This window comes from Salmo salar, unplaced genomic scaffold (assembly GCF_965601325.2).
Source record: "Salmo salar unplaced genomic scaffold, fSalSal1 ptg000257l, whole genome shotgun sequence".
Classification (NCBI taxonomy): Eukaryota; Metazoa; Chordata; class Actinopteri; order Salmoniformes; family Salmonidae; genus Salmo; species Salmo salar.
In genome coordinates this window covers 3,830,782-3,837,585 of record NW_027675339.1, presented here as the reverse complement: position 1 = coordinate 3,837,585, position 6,804 = coordinate 3,830,782, and positions in this window count along the sequence as shown.

Genomic DNA, 6,804 nt, shown 5'->3' with positions numbered 1-6,804 from the left:
GTGTTTGTGTGTGTGTGTGTGTGTGTGTGTGAATGATGATGATTTCTAATATTGTGTCTGGTTTCATCCATCAGATGTCTGTGATCTCACACTGGACCTAAACACAGTAAACAGACTCCTCTCTCTGTCTGATGCGAACAGAAAGGTGACACATAAAAGAGAGAAGAAGCCATATCCTGATCACCCAGAGAGATTTCAGGACTGGCAGCAGGTGCTGTGTAGAGAGGGTCTGACTGGGCGCTGTTACTGGGAGGTAGAGTGGAGAGGGAGAGGGGCTGATATAGGAGTGACATATAAAGGAATCAGCAGGAGAGGAAGGGTTGATGACTGTTGTCTTGGATACAATGACAATTCCTGGAGTCTGTCCTGCTCTGACAACAGTTACACTGCCTGGCATAATAATAATCACACTACCATAGACGTCCCCTCCTCCAGCTCCCACAGAGTAGGAGTGTATCTGGACTGGCCAGCCGGCACTCTGTCCTTCTATAGAGCCTCCTCTGACACACTGACCCACCTGATCACATTCACCTCCACATTCACTGAGCCCCTCTATCCAGGGTTTAGGGTTTATTATGAAGCCTCCTCAGTGTCCCTGGAAATAACACACACACACACACACTGACACACACACACACAGACACTGGACACACACACATTCACACACATACTGGACACACACAGTCTGTGTCAGAGCTGGTCAGCAACGCTCAAGGTCCTAAATGACATCATAACCGCCATCGACAAAGTTCTGGGACACTGTAAAGTCCATGGAAAATAAGAGCACCTCCTCCCAGCTGCCCACTGCACTGAGGATAGGAAACTCTGTCACCACCGATAAATCCACTATAATTGAGAATTTCAATAAGCATTTTTCTACGGCTGGCCATGCTTTCCACCTGGCTACACCTACCCCGGTCAACAGCACTGCACCCCCACAGCAAATCGCCCAAGTCTCCCCCATTTCTCCTTCTCCCAAATCCAGTCAGCAGATGTTCTGAAAGAGCTGCAAAATCTGGACCCCTACAAATCAGCCGGGCTAGACAATCTGGACCCTCTCTTTCTAAAATGATCTGCCGAAACTGTTGCAACCCCTATTACTAGCCTGTTCAACCTCTCTTTCGTGTCGTCTGAGATCCCCAAAGATTGGAAAGCAGCTGCGGTCATCCCCCTCTTCAAAGGGGGGGACACTCTTGACCCAAACTGTTACAGACCTATATCTATCCTACCCTGCATCTCTAAGGTCTTCAAAAGCCAAGTTAACAAACAGATCACTGACCATTTCGAATCCCACCGTACCTTCTCCGCTATGCAATCTGGTTTCAGAGCTGATCATGGGTGCACCTCAGCCACGCTCAAGGTCCTCAACGATATCATAACCGCCATTGATAAAAGACAATACTGTGCAGCCGTCTTCATCGACCTGGCCAAGGCTTTCGACTCTGTCAATCACCACATTCTTATCAGCAGACTCAACAGCCTTGGTTTCTCAAATGATTGCCTCACCTGGTTCACCAACTACTTCTCAGATAGAGTTCAGTATGTAAAATCGGAGGGCTTTGTTGTCCGAACCTCTGGCAGTCACTACGGGGGTGCCACAGGGTTCAATTCTTGGGCCGACTCTCTTCTCTACATACATCAATGATGACGCTCTTGCTGCGGGTGATTCTCTGATCCACCTCTACGCAGACGACACCATTCTGTATACTTCTGGCCCTTCTTTGGACACTGTGTTAACAAACCTCCAAACAACCTTCAATGCCATACAACTCTCCTTCCGTGGCCTCCAACTGCTCTTAAACGCAAGTAAAACTAAATGCATGCTCTTCAACCGATCGCTGCCCGAACCTTCCCGCCCATCAAGCATCACTACTCTGGACGGTTCTGACTTAGAATATGTGGACAACTACAAATACCTAGGTGTCTGGTTAGACTGTAAACTCTCCTTCCAGACTCACGCTAAGCATCTCCAATCCAAAATTAAATCTAGAATCGGCTTCCTATTTTGCAACATAGCATCCTTCACTCATGCTGCCAAACATACCCTCGTAAAACTGGCTATCCTACCGATCCTTGACTTCGGCGATGTCATTTACAATATAGCCTCCAACAGTCTAATCAGCAAATTGGATGTAGTCTATCACAGTGCCACAGTGCATCAGCTGTCAGAGCAGCTTACCGATCATTGCACCTGTACATAGCCCATCTGTAAATTGCCCAACCAACTACCTCATCCCCATTTTGTTCTTTTTTTAATCCTTTGCACCCCAGTATCTCTACTTGCACATTCATCTTCTGCACATCTATCACTCCAGTGTTTAATTGCTAAATTGTAATGATTTCTCCACTCTGGCCTATTTATTGCCTTACCTCCCTAATCTTACTACATTTGCACACACTGTATATAGACTTTTCTATTGTATTATTGACTGTACGTTTGTTTATTGTCATAAACTTCTTCGTCTGAAGAGGAAAAATCATCGGACCAATATGCAGCGGGTATATTGCTCATCTTCGTATTTATTGAAGGTAAACACACTCAAACAAAATAACGACGATAACAGTCCAGTAAGGTGCACAGACTAAACCGGAAACAACCACCCACAAACACAAGTGAAAACGAACACATTAAATATGGCCTCTAATTAGAGCCAAGCTGCCTCTAATTGGAGGTCATTGAAAAAACACAACATAGAAAGAGAAACCTAGAATAAACATAGAAATAGAAAATATAGAACATTCGTCAAAACCCCGAAACACACAAAACAAACACCCCCCCTGCCACGCCCTGACCAAACTGCAATAACAAATAACCCCTTTTACTGGTCAGGACGTGACATTTATCCCATGTGTAACTCTGTGTTGTTTCTGTCACACTGCTTTGCTCTATCTTGGCCAGGTCGCAGTTATAAATGAGAACTTGTTCTCAACTGGCCTACCTGGTTAAATAAAGGTACATAAAATAAGAAATAACACAGAACTCTCAACTAGTTCCATCAAACAGAAAAACAACAAGAAAGCTGGATAAACACATTCAGATTTCTAGATATTGAACTTTTCTTTTGCGTTTTAGGGGTCATAGGTCAGATCAGTGGTCATGGTTGATATGCATGGACTAAAAAACTAACTTGAAACCATTTTTCTCAGATTCACTGTTTGTGTAGACTGCTCCTTGTCTTTTCTAGGGCAGTAGTTCAGGTGGCTGTTTGTGTAGACTGCTCCTTGTCTTTTCTAGGGCAGTAGTTCAGGTGGCTGTGTGTGTAGACTGCTCCTTGTCTTTGTAGGACAGTAGTTCAGGTGGCTGTTTGTGTAGACTGCTCCTTGTCTTTTCTAGGGCAGTAGTTCAGGTGGCTGTTTGTGTAGACTGCTCCTTGTCTTTTCTAGGGCAGTAGTTCAGGTGGCTGTTTGTGTAGACTGCTCCTTGTCTTTTCTAGGGCAGTAGTTCAGGTGGCTGTTTGTGTAGACTGCTCCTTGTCTTTTCTAGGGCAGTAGTTCAGGTGGCTGTTTGTGTAGACTGCTCCTTGTCTTTTCTAGGGCAGTAGTTCAGGTGGCTGCCCTTGCTCTTAGTCTGCCTCCTGTCTCTCCTATCATCATAGACAGTTGTGGAAAAAGTACCCAATTGTCATACCTGAGTAAAAGTCTAAAAATATTTGGTTCTAAATATACTTAAGTATGAAAAGTAAAATTAAAAGTATAAATCGTTTCAAATTCCTTCTATTAAGCAAAGCAGGCATCACCATTATCTTGTTTTTAAAATGTATGGATAGCCAGGGGCACATACCAAAACGAAGACGTAATTTACAAAAGATGCATTTGTGTTTCCTGACTCCGCCAGATCAGAGGCAGTAGAGATGACCATGTGTTGTCTTGATAAGTGAATTAGACCATTTTCCTGTCCTGTCTAAACATTCAAAATGTAACGAGTACTTTTGGATGTCAGGTAAAATGTATAGATTAAAAAGTACATTATTTTCTTTGGGAATGTAGTGATGTAAAATTATCAAAAATATAAATTCAAAAGTAAAGTACAGATACCCCCCAAAAAATGACTTATGTAGTACTTTATAGTATTTTTACTGAAGTACTTTACACCACTGGCCATGGGTACACCTTCCTGAAAACAATGACTCCATACTTTGCTGAAACCTGTTCTGCCAGTTCATGTCCTTAAAGACTAGAATGTTCCAATGTGGTTACCCAAAAAGATGACAAGATAGTTCTAACATGCATCTTTCAGGTTTACTGTCAAACAGATATGTGACATTTCTAGTTGGTCCATAACTTGTTTCCTGCTTGTAGCAGGCCGTGTTTACAGGAATACTTTTCTCTAACTAGAAGTCATGTGATTTCATGAGAATATTTTTTTCTGCAGTGAGAGTGTAATGCAAGTCAAGCTGTCCTTGGATGTATGTCAACAAGATTTATAACCAGCATTGTTAAATTAACTGTTGTTATATTTTAAAAAAAATCAATGCTGTCATTTTCTATGTTAGCTTGCTTTAAAAATGTTTTATTGTCACAGACAGCGGATTGGTGCAGTGAAATGTGTTGTTATACAGGGTCAGACATAGTAGTATGATAGGTGTTGTTTTACAGGGTCAGACATAGTAGTATGATAGGTGTTGTTTTACAGGGTCAGCCATAGTAGTATGATAGGTGTTGTTTTACAGGGTCAGCCATAGTAGTATGATAGGTGCAGTGTAATGTGTTGTTATACAGGGTCAGACAGTAGTATGATAGGTGCAGTGTAATGTGTTGTTGTACAGGGTCAGACAGTAGTATGATAGGTGCAGTGTAATGTGTTGTTGTACAGGGTCAGACAGTAGTATGATTGGTGCAGTGTAATGTGTTGTTGTACAGGGTCAGACAGTAGTATGATAGGTGCAGTGTAATGTGTTGTTGTACAGGGTCAGACAGTAGTATGATAGGTGCAGTGTAATGTGTTGTTTTACAGGGTCAGCCATAGTAGTATGATAGGTGCAGTGTAATGTGTTGTTTTACAGGGTCAGACAGTAGTATGATAGGTGCAGTGTAATGTGTTGTTGTACAGGGTCAGACAGTAGTATGATAGGTGCAGTGTAATGTGTTGTTGTACAGGGTCAGACAGTAGTATGATAGGTGCAGTGTAATGTGTTGTTGTACAGGGTCAGACAGTAGTATGATAGGTGCAGTGTAATGTGTTGTTGTACAGGGTCAGCCAGTAGTATGATAGGTGCAGTGTAATGTGTTGTTGTACAGGGTCAGACAGTAGTATGATAGGTGCAGTGTAATGTGTTGTTGTACAGGGTCAGACAGTAGTATGATAGGTGCAGTGTAATGTGTTGTTATACAGGGTCAGCCATAGTAGTATGATAGGTGCAGTGTAATGTGTTGTTGTACAGGGTCAGACAGTAGTATGATAGGTGCAGTGTAATGTGTTGTTTTACAGGGTCAGACAGTAGTATGATAGGTGCAGTGTAATGTGTTGTTGTACAGGGTCAGACAGTAGTATGATAGGTGCAGTGTAATGTGTTGTTATACAGGGTCAGACAGTAGTATGATAGGTGCAGTGTAATGTGTTGTTGTACAGGGTCAGACAGTAGTATGATAGGTGCAGTGTAATGTGTTGTTGTACAGGGTCAGACAGTAGTATGATAGGTGCAGTGTAATGTGTTGTTGTACAGGGTCAGCCATAGTAGTATGATAGGTGCAGTGTAATGTGTTGTTGTACAGGGTCAGACAGTAGTATGATTGGTGCAGTGTAATGTGTTGTTGTACAGGGTCAGACAGTAGTATGATAGGTGCAGTGTAATGTGTTGTTGTACAGGGTCAGACAGTAGTATGATTGGTGCAGTGTAATGTGTTGTTTTACAGGGTCAGACAGTAGTATGATAGGTGCAGTGTAATGTGTTGTTGTACAGGGTCAGACAGTAGTATGATAGGTGCAGTGTAATGTGTTGTTGTACAGGGTCAGACAGTAGTATGATAGGTGCAGTGTAATGTGTTGTTGTACAGGGTCAGACAGTAGTATGGTGACCCTGGTTTGTTATCCCTTTCCCTTAGTCTGCCTCCTGTCTCTCCTATCGTCATGGTTGCACCTTCCTGAAAACAATGACTCCATACTTTGCTGAAACCTGTTCTGCCAGTTCATGTCCTTCAAGACTAGAATGTTCCATTGTAGTTACCCAAAAAGATGACAAGATAGTTCACACATTCATCATCCAGGGTTATTATCTAACACATATATGTACAATTTATGGTTCAATAACATGAGAATATTTTTCTGCAGTGAGAATGTAATGCAAGTCAAGGTGTCCTTGGAGGAATGTCATCAAGATCTGTTACCAGCATTGTTAAATGAATTGTTGTAATTGAGAGAAAAATACATAAAATGTTTTATTGTCACAAACACCATATTGGTGCAGTGAAATGTGTTGTTTTACAGGGTCAGCCATAGTAGTACGGTTCCCTTGGAGCAAATTAGGGTTAAGTGCCTTGCTTAACGGCACATAGACAGATTTACACCTTGACAGCTCAGGTATTCAAACCAGTGACCTTTCAGTTACATTCCCAACACTCTAACCACTAGGCAACATGACCAGTTTTATCATTGGAATGTGATACAAAATGAGGAAACGGTGTGATTTAGGACCATGTGGACACCTCCTAGTGGTGGGGTTGTTAGGAGTGTTTATCAGACCATGTGGACACCTCCTAGTGGTGGGGTTGTTAGGAGTGTTTATCAGACCATGTGGACACCTCCTAGTGGTGGGGTTGTTAGGAGTGTTTATCAGACCATGTGGACACCTCCTAGCGGTGGGGTTG